This window comes from Rhipicephalus sanguineus, chromosome 9, assembly GCF_013339695.2.
Source record: "Rhipicephalus sanguineus isolate Rsan-2018 chromosome 9, BIME_Rsan_1.4, whole genome shotgun sequence".
NCBI lineage: Eukaryota > Metazoa > Arthropoda > Arachnida > Ixodida > Ixodidae > Rhipicephalus > Rhipicephalus sanguineus.
Window position 1 is genome coordinate 139,358,390 of NC_051184.2, and position 14,539 is coordinate 139,372,928.

Sequence of the window (14,539 nt, forward strand, 5' to 3'; positions counted from 1 at the left end):
AGGAATACACCGAGACACACGAACGCCGACGTGCGAGGGCCATTACCAGACACCGAGTCAGTGATTAGGGTCACCTCCAATTTTTCGCTTCTGCCTGGCCGCAAACAAAAAAACAAAAAACAAACAAACAAAAACTTAACACATGTGAGTGTAGTCATGGCAGCTAATTTCGTCGCTTCTAGGGCATCCAAGATTTATGTGCTGAAGATCGAGTCACGAAAGAGGAAAGAAATATAAGTTACATAGGAAGGTATACAGACGCCACGAGAAGAGGCCAAGTTAATTTATGTATCGAGCACTGGAAAGTATCGATGTCGTCCATTGTCTTCACAATGCTGACTCACCTAAACCTCTTTGTGGTAGATGCGATTGTTGCAGTACTGGCTGGGAAGGATGGCGAGCACGTTCAGCTTAGTCAGTGTACGAGAAAATTACTTGCAGTGACACTTCAGAAAGAGAGCAGGGTGTGTCCAGATAAGATCGAACACGAGGTCTCGGTCACCATTCCCGATTTTGATGAAATTTGCTGTAGGTCTAGGCATTACACCCAGAACAAGAGTTTCGAAGTTAGTTTTGCGAAAAAAAAATCTGTTCGCCTGAAAAAAAATATACAAATGTTGGTCACAAGAAACACTTTTCCGCCAATTTCGCGATTTCTGAATTTTGAGCGCCGCCTAGGGAAAAAACGGTGCACTTCTCGGTCACAATATATATTTCCTTCAAAGAACAAGTTGAGTAAAATCTTATGAGTCTATTATTTTTCTTGCTTGTTGAAGCACTTTTAAACAAAAAAATCACAAACTTGGCAATTCGCACAAAACACCTGTATTTGAGGAATTTATTGCTGCAAACAAGTTAAAGTGAAGATAATGAAAATCTGTACATATTAACTTTGATACGTTCGCTCCCTTTTAAAAGAATTTTCGTGGTTTTATCACGCTCCATATTACTCGATAATTGGGCTGAAACGTAAGTGATTTACCAAAAATGCCGAACTTTGAAAACGGTTTTCTCAAAAAGGTCATTTTTAATTTTTTTTACAATCCCTCTGATTGAAGTCAAGGACGTCTTCTATCATTGTGCATAAAAAAACGTTGCATTATTTTGGTTGCTGACAAGTTATAATGCGTCAAACGTGACCAAGTCAGCCTAGCGGCCGCGTCGTTCCTTACGTGCTGAAATTCGGATATTACTTGTTCAAAATGCTTGTACGTGACATAATCACAAATCAGTAGCTCCAAACCAACAAATGTGTAGCCAGGTGTCATGGTTCAGCAAGCTTTGTCTGGCGATCAGCCGCTTGACAAACCCGCAGTAGCGGCCGCTCGATGCTGCGGGCGCTCACATTACATGAGTGCCGCTTCGACTGCGGATGAGCTCCGCTTGCGCGCCAAACTACTCTCAGAGGACGAACGAGAGAAGGAATGCATCACTGTGAAATACAAAGGCTGTTAAGTGCCAACAAATGTCATAATATGGAACGAAAACTCTGCCGGCAATTCCGCAGTGCGCGCCTTCAATACAGCATGCATGTATTTTTCTTCCCTCCTGTTATCCCCGCAGCCGCAAAATGTCGTGAAAACGCTCGACTTGCGTTGAAAATATCTGCGGACACACAACAATACAGTATTATAAAATCTGTGCTTTAATGAAGCAAAGGGCTTGCACTCACTTCTTTTCACAGCCGACTGACACGAGTGTTCTGGCACGAGACAGACAACTGCAATTTGAGTTGTTCGACCATCGGAAGCAAGTATGAGACATTTCTTTAGATGTCAGTGGCTTGCTTTTTTCAATTGAATTGAATTGAATTGAAGTTTATTGCCACATAGTTACAAAACATGTATACACAGCAAGGATGGTGGGATAAAAGCTGCATATAGGCAGCTTGACTGGTCCCACCTCCCCATACAATAACAGCAGCAATAACACCAGATAGTGGGTCATATATTGCTGATAGAGTGAACCTAATTATCTATAGGCCATCAGAAGAGAGAAAGCCACACATGAGCCCACTACTGGAGGCGCTCACTGCAAAATTACCGGCAGAGTTTTAGCTGTATAAAACATTTGTTGGTGTGGCGCTACTGATTTGTGATCATGTCACGTACAAGTATTTTGAACAACTAATATCCAAATTTCAGCACGTAACGAACGACGCGGCCGCTAGGCTGTCTTGGTCACATTTGACGCATTATAACTTGTCAGCAACGAAAATAATGCAACGTTTTTTTTATGCACAATGATAGACGACGTGCTTGACTTCAATCAGAGGGATTTAAAAAAAAAATTAAATATGGCCTTTTTGAGAAAACCGTTTTCGAATTTCGGCATTTTTGGTAAATTACTTACGTTTCAGCCCAATTATCGAGTAAAATGGCGCGTGATAAAATCACGAAAATTATTTTAAAAGAGAGCGAAAGTATCAAAGTTAATATGTACAGATTTTTAATATCCTTACTTTAACTTGTTTGCAGCAATAAATTCCTCAAATACAGGTGTTTTGTGCGAATTGCCAAGTTTGTGATTTTTTTTTTTCAAAAGTGCTTCAACAAGCAAAAAAAATAATAGACTCATAAGATTGTACTCAACATGTTCTTTGAGGAGAATAAATATTGTGACCGAGAAGTGCACCGTTTTTTCCCTAGGCGCGCTCAAAATTCAGAAATCGCGAAATTGGCGGAAAAGCGTTTCTGCGGTCAAAATTTGTGTATTTTTTTTCAGGCGGACAAAATTTTTTTTCCCAAAACTAACTTCGAAACCTTTGTTCTGGGTGTAATGCCTAGACCTACAGCAAATTTCATCAAAATCGGCAATGGTGACCGGGACCTCGTGTTCGATCTTATCTGGACACACCCAGCACGCAATTGGTGTCGCATTATGCTGTGTAGTTACTTTGAGCGGTTGATGGGTGCAAGAACTTTGAGTGCCTCGTAAGCATTTAAAAGCCATTTGCATTGATGCCTCAACATTCAGGCATTTATATTTTCGTTGCATTTACATCGTTTATTTCGACAGCCTGTCTGCTATTTTTTGCCTCCCGAAAAAAAAAATTCTTCGTGCGTGTGGCGTATCGTGTTTCAAATGCGAATGCATTTCTTAGTCGGGGGTTGTCCTGCGTCCCTGGCTGGCGTGCGCACAGGTGTTATCTCTCCGCGCGCGCTCCTCCTCGCCCCTGGCAACAGGCCGCGCCTAGCAACCGGAGCAGGTGGTGAGCGGCCGATGGTAAGGGAGAGGAGGAGCGCGTGGGCGTGTGATGGCGCTCGCATCGCGGAGCAGCGGAGGGTAAGGGAGAGGAGGAGTGTACGCGGTGAGGGCGCTCGCATCGCGGAGCTCGCTCGGCGGAGAGAGAGCTCGGGCGCTCCTCCTCTCCGCGCTCGGACCTATATATATCATGCAGGGAGCGCGCGCTTTGGTGTCTTGATAGCGATGGAAGTCGCTGAAGTCGAATCTCTCGCGGCAACCATACCACTAGGACGAAGTGTAACACAATGCATCTCGAGCATTACGCCTCTACGTGCACACTCTCGTCTCTCTTCATTAATTAACCGCACACTCATCGGGTGCACCCAAATGCATTCGCCTTTCCCCACGATCCCCTTCGGGGAGGTGCGGCTTTTTTACTCGTATGCATGTAGGAGGCCGATGAAAAAAGAAATGCTATGTCAAATCGATGTATGCGCATCATAGATGTCTACCGGGCTTCGAAGCAACACGAAAGAAACAATCTACCCTTAAAGTATCAAAACTACTACTGGAACTTTTTGCTGTAGCTGAAAGTAGTTTTACGGCAGGCAGCGAAGGATCAAGAAAACGCCAAAAAGGGGTTGTTATATTACTAGGTGGTAGGCACTTAGATAGGGGCTTCGAATTAACATCGACCACCTGCGTTTCTTTAATGTGCGCCTGAATGTAAGTATACGCTTTTGAATTTCGCTACCATCTAGATGTGCCTGATGTGGCCTGCAGTAGAGCGTGTGCCAGGGGTATTCTTTACACGCCAGATATCTTAAGTGGACGCAGTGCTTCTGATTTTCCCTTTTTCTTTTAATATATTATTTTTCTTGCTTTTTGCCAGTTTTGTCATTATCACTATTGCCACGCACGTTCATTGCTTATTTTGATGTATTCAGGTTTCATCCACAAAAATCTTAGCAACCCTCGGCCCCGACGACGCCACAATGTTTGATAAGAAGCTTTTACCGGACTTAGCAAGAAGCTTCTTGGACGATACTTCGGTCCTTACAAGGTATTTCGACTTTTCGGCGCGCTGACTACGAGGTCGTTCCGGACGGCATTGCAAGCTCTCAGCGGGGCAGCGCATGACCTGAACTCGTTCATGTCGTGCGTCTTAAGCCCTTCTATACGTGTTAACGAACCTTAGGACTCCAGTTTTTACTGGCTTTATTTTTGTTCTTTTGCATTGCAAACATTCTTTTTCCGCTTACATGTTCTGTTTTAAGCATTGGGGCGATGCTTTTTCAGAGGGAGGCATTACAACGCGTGTTTATTGCTTTATTTTGATGTATTCGGGCTTTACCATCACAAACTGTTCGCAACGCTCGGCGCCTACCGCACCGCAATGTATGGCATGCTTCGCAATTGTTTCAGATCATTCTGTTAAGATTACGCACCGGACGCGAAGAGTCACGTTTATTCGATAACTTACGCGAAACACTGGTGATAACGCTGGAATGTTCGATGACTGATGTATGAAAGACGACGCATTCCACCGACGATTAGATTACTCGACGGCCGACGACAGTTCTCGCCACTACCAGTGTACAACGTGAATTGCTTGCACCTTGACTTTTCATTTTCAGGGCACAAGTTCGCGCAAATAGAGTTACGTATTTCTCAGACTTTCTGCAGCCTTCATCGCTGTCAGAACCACGTGACAATACCATGATGTTGCGATAGCCAGCTCTAAAGCAGCCTACCTTCCCATGTTTTAGATAGATAGATAGATAGATAGATAGATAGATAGATAGATAGATAGATAGATAGATAGATAGATAGATAGATAGATAGATAGATAGATAGATAGATAGATAGATAGATAGATAAGACACAGAGGGAGAAAAATTGGTGAGGAAGAGTTGCCATGAACCTTATCATTCTTAAATATTCCTCGGCCGGCTTTCCATGGCAAGCAATATGTCCGGTAGGGAGAGTTAATTAAAATAGTTCATAAGCACCGTCCTAGCGCAAGAGTGTTTTGGCAATAGGGACCGAGGCCCACAGCGCAGCGGATAAATACATTATTTTAACGCTACTAAGAAGCCGGTACATGCAATTAAAATCACTTCAGTTTCGGTGAAGCTTCTTAACACCAGGTTAGGATTGGAAAAGGACACATTCTGGTAGTTGTTGACTCTTCTTGCCCACGTGGCAGCCGCTTGTCGCTGCATTAGCGTCGCACATAGCTGGCGTCCACGTCGACAAGTGCCCAGCATCGAGTGATGTGCAGTCAAGCATCGCAGTTACCTTAGGGAATCGGTCCGCGCCGAACAAATGAGATTAGCACACTGTAGCGAGAGAACACGTCAACAGAGAGCTCCTACTAATTTTTATTAGTATTAAATAGGTATACTGGAGCCACACGGACAGAGTTCTTCGCGATGGCTTTGGTATTCCGGCTTTTACATTGGCCACGCCACCACCGTGTTTGTAACAGTATAGGCGAAGGAGGAGGAGGAGGAGGAGGAAGAGGAGGAGGAGGGTTAGCCAAAGGCAGGGAGGTTGACCAGGGCTGAACCCAGTAGTCTACCCTGCACTGGAGAAGAGGGAAATGAAAGAAAAGTTTTACAAACGACGGAACAGTGGCACAGGCCCTATTGAATAACTTTCACTTCCCAGAAGCTGTCTACGTGAATGTGCACGTGACTCAAAGAACTCTATATTCGGCGACAACTTATCTTGACAGTGGAGCGAAGGCTACGGAGGCGGGGCTTCCGCACATTCGTGTTGCTCCGCAACTAGTACGGCATCTTGCGGCCGATTTCGGTTTTGCTCGCTCGCATCGTTAACGCGTTTAGAAGATTATATACACGAAAAATGTGAATGAGGTAACATTTCGATCCTTCAGTGTACATTTTTCGTGTCATATTACGAGTACATTATTCTTGGAGAATTAACCAGCGCATTTGCGGCCGGACAATGACCCACTACGTCATGGACGCCATGTTTACTTTGGTAAAAGGCCGTGCTGAAAAGGTGGTGCTGTCTAAGAAATGGAAAGAACGTACAAGAAGGCATTCTTGCAAAGTGAGCAATAACTGTATTTTACCTATGACTTTCCGCCACTGTTTCAGTCTCATAATAAATAAGGCAGCATTTATTTCAGCAAGGCAAATGAGAAAATTGTCATTAAACTTAAGTACTATTTTTCGGCACGGTAGCAGGCATGTTTTTCGGTTCTGTAGCTCCCACAGTGCTGTCAAGAGAAGTTGTCGCCGAGTATAGTGGATCTTCCATGCCTCACCCCCTTCCCCCCTTTCTCCTAACTGCAAGTGATATCGAATTTGCAACCACTGGGTTGGTAGCACAGCACCATAGCGATTTGGCTATTTCCGCGACATATGCTATAGCTTCAATAGCGTATACCAGCGTAATGTAGTGTGAACGCAAGGTAGATAAAACCTTGCGTGTTTTATTCGATATGTATCGTGGTTACATCAAAGTGTAGTATTTGTTCTCTCTCTTATTTCAACTGCAACCAGCTAGAGATTTATGAAAGTAAAACAGGAAATATTAGGTTGTCAAATCACTCAGAAAGCGCTAAAATTGAATCACGCCTTCGTTGTTGTTCATGAACGTGTACTGTATTGTACACTAGAGGCATTACTTCGTCATACAATCGAATGGCAAGCAGTACGCCCAATAACCTTAATAACCAGAAGCTATGTGCATTCAGCCCGAACTTCCCAAAATATAAAGGTCTTTTCGCACGAGAAAACTAAGTTCTTTTTTTTTTCGGTAGTGAAAAAAAGCAAAATTTTAATCAGTCCAAACCTCGGTAGGTGATCTTGCGGTGTCTCAAGCACACGGCCTCGAACAATACCGATGTAGGGAGGCACCGCGAAATGTTCCCTTAATGGCCCAAATTTCAAATGAGCGGGGATAATCGTGGCTGGTTCCGTGGATAAAGGGAACGCCTCGGCCCTCGAGCAGCGGGAACGAGCCATTTCACAATGGGTATTCAGGAGTTGGAGACCCTACGTGTTTTACGAATGGTCGATATATCGGAGCACAGTAAGTTCGCTTAACGCAGGGCAATACAGGTGGTGTTAGAGGTGTATCCGGCATGCGAGTACGCCAAAAAAAAAAATGCACTGAAAGGGGTGTTCTTTCACAGTTCGACACATTCGTGGGTCCGGAAGCTCATTACGCTAGTGGAATATTACACACGTCCAAGTATCATTCCCTTCCCATGTTCCTTTCAGTATTGGCCTCGAGGCCCACCACTGGAAACGCCGGTGCCACCGTCGGCGTGACGTGCTTGGCAGGATCACGTGGTCTCAGCGGCCGCGTCGGCTGCTTGTGGCGCACTGACGCGTGCTTTGAAAACGAGTTTCAATTCCCACATGCGCTGCGGTGTGTTCAAATTCGGAAGTTTTTTCTCATTTCCTACTCAATTGAAACCATTGTAATAGAGTGGCTGCCTCCGAAGGCGACGAACATGGGGCTCTGCCGCTCGGTGCCGCACTTACGCAAAGGAGCCCAGTGTCAGCCTGCACTGGTAACCGCAGGACAAGAAACAGCGTGAAGCATGGGTTGTAAAGCTAAGAACCGGCAAGTAGCCAACCGCTACGAGTCTTCTGTGCAACGAGCACTTCCGCGACAAAGACTTTTGTTACTGCGTCGGGCCTGCGATGTTCGGTGAGTAGCAGACAGCGCGCACTGAGACGATGGCTCGCGCGCGCTTCCCGCCGGCAAATGATGCTTATCTGCCACATGATGGTAAAAGCGCTACCTTTTACCACGTGCGATGCCATCGCAGAACCCTCCAATGCGACCTCTTGATCATGGGCCCCATGCTCAGCGTCCACAAAATCGGCTGCAGATGCGCAAGTCATTGTTTAGATACGTTGAATTAAAACGCACAGGGTCCCTTATGCATTCGTTAAAGATGACTGGAAGGCGAAAGCCATCTTCTTCTTGTCAGTCGATGTACTGATTCTCGCGCGCCCCCCTCCGAAAGCGTTCTGCACCTAACGCGGTTTTGCACGGCGTCCGTGACCGATAACGGAGGCAATGCAAAGCGACCATGACGTGTGAATACGTCATCATGTGACGTCACATTATGTGACGTCATAATGACGCTACATATTTCGGCGATCTGTGACGTCATGATTACGTCATATGGCGACACCATCACATGACGATTATTTTTTGCATCACTCGTGTTGACGCCGCCGACGGGCAACCTTCCCATTTGATGAGGCACGCATTGCTTCATAAGCTACATAAATTTTGCATTGCCTCCGTGACCGGCCCACCTATGATCGGCCCACCGGCCAACCCCATGTATTTTCTCGGAGCCTCATTTATTTACGTGGGAAAGATGCCGCCCTGTTGGCGTTAGACACGACAGTGCTGCCAAAATTGCTGGGGCACACGCCAAATAATTACTATCCTGTTTTGCTGGTTGCTGCAATACCTTCTATTTTATTCACCGCTATTTCAAGTTCATGTGGGTCCTAGTTCACAGCCGACGTGTGCAGAACAAGTCCGGCAAACGTTAGTGCATTTTCTTTCTTTTCCTAGGCGTCGCATGCTACTACATGCTCGGTCTCGTGGACTGGTTCTCCTTCCACCAGCAATCTCGAAGTGCTGAAGCTTTGGTCTATGAATTCGCTGATGAAATAGAGCGGCAAGTTCACTCGAATGCGAACGGAACGATAATTAAGGAGCATTCAAAAAAGGCGTCGCATTTGCTCACGTTTTGTATGAGCACCAAACGAAACGAATGCGCTGAATAAAGAAACAGCAGCAGCGGCATTTGCCCGCTGAGAAGACCGATCAATACGCAGTGCGAGACAACTTGTCAAGTGACATTGAAACGTACCCGAATTTGGACCGGAAAATAAAAAAAAAACACTGAATCGTCGGGACGGCAGATCACAAAGTTACCATGCGCACCGAAGCCGCAGTTGTAAGGAAATTGTTTTTGAACTGCTCTGATAGCGTCCGCGCAACAGTAGTTGTTTGTTTACTCACAAATTCTCATATTTTGCGGCCTAAAGTTCACAGCGCGGTGCCAAAACGCGCTCGTAGCAAAAGCGAAACCATCAGCACGAACATACATGCAGACGCTCATACATGCAGAGGCACCGTCAGTCGTCGCGAACCCGTGCGATCGCTGGCTTGAGGCTTCTTTCTGTTATGCTTCGTTTGGTTATACAGGCAGTCTACTCTAACGAGATATTTCACATAGTCTGCACTCAGCGAGTGACTACCTTTCACGCAAGAAGCCGGTTCAGGGGTCTCCAACGCGGAGACAGCGTGAAGCGGGTGCTCAGTTTTCTGCAAACAGACAGCGACTGTAGACTATCTTGTGCTTTTAGTTCGTCGAAAATGATTATTTTGACACTAAAGAACACAGTTAATTTCGAAAGTACTTACAGAAATGCCCTGGAGGGCATCCGCGAGGTGTTTTTGTAGAGCGCCGACAGCAAAACCTATGGGGAGCGCGCCGGCGGTATCCTGCCTAGCACGCAATCGAGGCGCGTCCGATAGAGGGCGACTCCGTAACTCCTCGAGGCCAATATTTCATATCATCTTACTTTTCTACGATAAAGAAATAAAAAATAAAATATCCAACTGGACGGGACCTGGATAGTTCCTTTACAATATAATCTAAAAAAAGTTGGATTCCTTTGACTCTTTCCTGGGCACGTAAATGATCGACTCTCATTAAAGGAGCACGTTAACTCTTTTGGATCCCACGGCTCTCAGACGACAGTGTAATAATGTCACGTGGTCGTGACGTCGGCGAAGACAGCAGTCGGCGGTTTCAAGAGGAAACTGTTTATTTGGCCGAACTTGCGGCCGGGCAACGGAAAGTTGATTTACAGCAATACACGCGGTATGCACTGATAGCGGCGAGCAGAGCGTCGACCAACTGACAAGCAGTCAAGCGCGTCGGCTTTTATACAGGCGCTATCGAACTTTCCAGCGATATCGCTGGTGGCGGCGTTATCTCTCGACAAAGCTGGAACATTCTCGTGCGGCGCGCAATCTGAACAGATTGTTCCAAAACAATCGCGAAGCTTCCTACACATCACGGCGAGGCCTGCGCAGCGCGTTGCCCACAGTCTTTGTGGGTGAAGCTTACACTCATGAAATATAACACTCGCGGCAATGCCCCCCTCCGAAAAAGCATCGTCCCGATGCTTAAAAACAGAACATGAATACATGCTATACTAAAGAAAACTAATAAAGAAAGCAAACATTAGAGTCCTCAGGTGCGCTAACGAGCATAGTGCGGTTTAAGGCGCACCACATGCACGACCTCGGGTCGAGCTCGGCGCCTCTGGGAGTTCGTGATGCCGTCGGGGACAACCTCGTAGTCGAGTGCGCCGAGACGTCGAAGTACCCTGTACTGTCCGAAGTATCGTCGAAGAAGCTTCTCGCTCAGTCCGCGTCGTCGTATTGGCGTCCAGACCCAGACACGGTCGCCGGGCTGGTTCTCGACGAAGCGTCGTCGAAGATTGTAGCGACGGCTGTCGGTGTGCTGCTGGGTCTTGATGCGCAGCCGGGTCAGCTGTCGAGCTTCTTCGGCATGTTGTAAGTAAGCGGCGGCGTCGACATTTTCTTCGTCGGTGACGTTGGGTAACATGGCGTCGAGCGTCGTCGCCGGGCTCCTTCCGTAGACCAACTTGTACGGCGTCATCTGCGTCGTTTCTTGGACGGCCGTGTTGTAAGCGAAGGTCACGTACGGAAGGACGGCGTCCCACGTCTTGTGCTCAACGTCGACGTACATGGCGAGCATGTCGGCGATGGTCTTATTTAGACGCTCGGTGAGGCCATTGGTCTGCGGGTGGTAGGCGGTGGTGCGGTGGTGGCTCGTCTCGCTGTACTTCAAGATCGCCTGAGTTAGGTCCGCAGTAAAGGCGGTACCTCTGTCTGTGATAAGGACCTCTGGGGCGCCATGACGCAAGACGATGTTCTCCACGAAGAACTTGGCTACCTCGGAGGCACTGCCTTTGGGCAAGGCCTTTGTCTCGGCGTAGCGGGTGAGGTAGTCAGTCGCTACGACAATCCACTTGTTGCCGGAAGTCGACGTCGGGAACGGCCCCAGTAGGTCCATCCCGATTTGCTGGAACGGCCGGTGAGGTGGATCGATTGGCTGCAGAAGTCCCGCTGGCCTAGTCGGCGGTGTCTTCCGTCGCTGGCAGTCTCGGCAAGTCTTAACGTAGTGGGCGACGTCGGCAGCAAGGCGTGGCCAGTAGTATTTTTCCTGTACTCTGGCGAGCGTGCGGGAAACACCGAGGTGTCCAGCCGTCGGGTCGTCGTGTAGGGCCTGGAGCACTTCTGGTCGCAATGATGAGGGCACGACAAGAAGGTAGTCCGTTCGCAGTGGCGAGTTCTTTTTCAGGAGAACGCCGTTCCGTAAGAAAAACGACGGCAGTCGTCGCTTGAATATCCTCGGAACAACGGCGGTCTTGCACTCGAGGTACTCAATAAGGCCCCCCAGTTCCGCGTCGGCCCGTTGCCTTTCGGCGAAGTCGTCGGCACTTATAGTTCCGAGGAAGCAGTCATCGTCGTCGTCTTGCGGCGGCGCGTCTACCGGGGCACGAGACAGGCAGTCGGCGTCAGAGTGTTTTCGTCCGGACTTGCACACGACGGTAATGTCGAATTCTTGAAGCCTCATACTCCATCGTGCGAGACGGAAAGTTGATTTACAGCAATACTGTATGCACTGATGGCGGCGAGCAGAGCGTCGACCGTCGATCAACTGACAAGCAGTCAAGCGCGTTGGCTTTTATACAGGCGCTATCGAACTTTCCAGCGATATCGCTGGTGGCGGCGTTATCTCTCGACAAAGCTGGAACATTCTCGTGCGGCGCGCAATCTGAACAGATTGTTCCAAAACAATCGCGAAGCTTCCTACACATCACGGCGAGGCCTGCGCAGGGCGTTGCCCACAGTCTTTGTGGGTGAAGCTTACACTCATGAAATATAAGACTCGCGGAAATATAATCTACAAAGAGAGTTAGCGTCTCTTCAATGAGAGTCATATACGTGGCAAGTCAAGACTCACAGGGAAAAGTGAAAGGACTCTTTTGTCTTCCTAGAGTGTCGGTGCAAGTACACCACTGGATCTGTGTGCTGTCATGAGATATACACATGTTGTGTATGTTTATAAGACTCTTTCAGTACTGCACGTACGAACTCATATGGGTTGCGATTGCTCCTCATTGAAATCACGCTCCTGCGAGAGTGTGAAATCGACTTCGTAAAAAACAAAAACCGAAAACTAACTTGATGTATACAGCATCACAGCGGTAGCGTGTATATTAAGTCAGCGACGTGCCTACTGTGTGGCGTCGTTCGGGAAACGGAGGCATTCGCCTGCGTGAAAAAACTGAGAAAACGAAGAGTTAGTACACTAGATGTAGCTTAAATAGCACACTGCATGAACACCTGTGACTTTGATAATGCAGCGCGCACTGCGGAGTACGCACAGCCAAGGTGCGCCCCTTCCGGAAAATACACAAAAATAATACACACAAATGCGTAGTAACAGGTGTCCCCGCTTTTTAATTACGCAGTGTTAATATATGCTAGGAATGTGCATGCACGCATCATCCCATAGAGCCCCCTGCATGTTTCTCTACATAATGGTAGATCCATCTCACGGAACCACACCCAGGGCGCATTTTATTAATGTCTTGGCATGTATCTGTGTTAGAAGCGTGTTTCCTTCGTTAATGCCCAGTGCTGTGAGATAAGTGCACGTTTTCTATTCATTTTTTATTGTCTCGTCCCATCACGAGATGGTGCGTTTGTTTTTTGCGTCTTCGCTGTTCTCGGGCACGCATGATGCTTAGTCATGCAATTGTGTTCCACGCGTTTTCTACGAAGGTCATCTTCCTATTAATCCACAAGCAGATACTGTCACCTACAAAGCAATCTGCTATTATAAACGCAATTACACATGACATGTCAATGTGACTGTGAACAGAACGGTGCTGAAATTTGTAGTTTTTTCTTTATTCGTCTGAGATAAAAATTGGGGGACGCTTAAGCTTCGCCTTTAAGAGTTGAACGCGATAGCGACATCCTGCCCCTAGTGCGTACTTCGCCCACTACGAGTGTTTAACAGAATGCGCGCACTAAGGTGTGTGCCTTATGTAATGGGTAGCATGCTTTAAACCAGGAGCAATTATGCGCGAGAAACGTATTCGAAGTTGCGATGCACCCACTGCGTGGTCTTAAGGGAATACGCGCAGTAATGTGTGTGCCTTTTGTAATGGGTGGCTGTCTTTAAACCACCAAGTCGTTATGATATTGACGTGGTGTGACGCCCGATGGCAATGTACGCTTGTACCACGCAATATTACTGCCATATTACATATCGTACTCTGACACCTGTATACAGGACGCGTATTTTCGGGAAGCATGAAAGTTACTTTCAGTGCAGCTCCTAGCAGAGGCGTGGCTCTGTGGTAGAACACCAGCTTGCCACGCAGACGGCCTGGGTTCGATTCTAACTCGGACTCAACATTTTTATTATTTATTTTATTTGCAGCTTTTTCGATTTTTCGGTCACGGACAAGATGATGATTTTTCGCTCACAACCAACGGCGCCGTCACCGACGCCGACGGCGGAATTTCTGCGATACGAGCTCTTCAACGCTATCGCGTTAATATTGGTAGAGGGGCTATATTCAATGTGTATAATATTCAATTATCTAATAAGAAGGCGTTTCTAAGTTTCTGTTGCACAAACGTTTAGTGAAAGCAGCGTACACAGAAATCAAGCGTTCCCCTAAAACATTAAGCTTTTCTTAATAAAGCAAATGCAACAAAAAACCGAAGCGTTTGTATTTTCTTTTTGAGTGTGCAGAGCGGAGGTTATTACAGAGGTAGTTCTTTTCGCTACAGGGCAAAGTAAGTGAAATCTAATCACTTTGCAAAACAGCGAATTTTACCGCAATGAATAACGCGGTATCTTCTGAAGTTGTGTGTAGTTACATCAATTTAGCTGCTTTCGTAATTTACTCGTAAGTGATCCTGTAATTTTAGGTACCTAAGCGCTGCAGACTGCGGCAGTGCATATAACTGTGCAAAATCATGTTAATAATCTCGCTAATGCATTATTGTGGATATCTGCCATCTTCCCACATTTATTACCTCACGATATAGGTTCAGCAAATTGTGCAATAAACATGAATTTATTCTGGAGTCTTTTATGCGACCACAGTGGTACAATAAACTATCTACAACAATTATCATGCACATACACTGTGTCATAACAACCGCAAATTGAGACGCCTAAGTTCTAACCAGGCCACTCGTAACTCCGCGA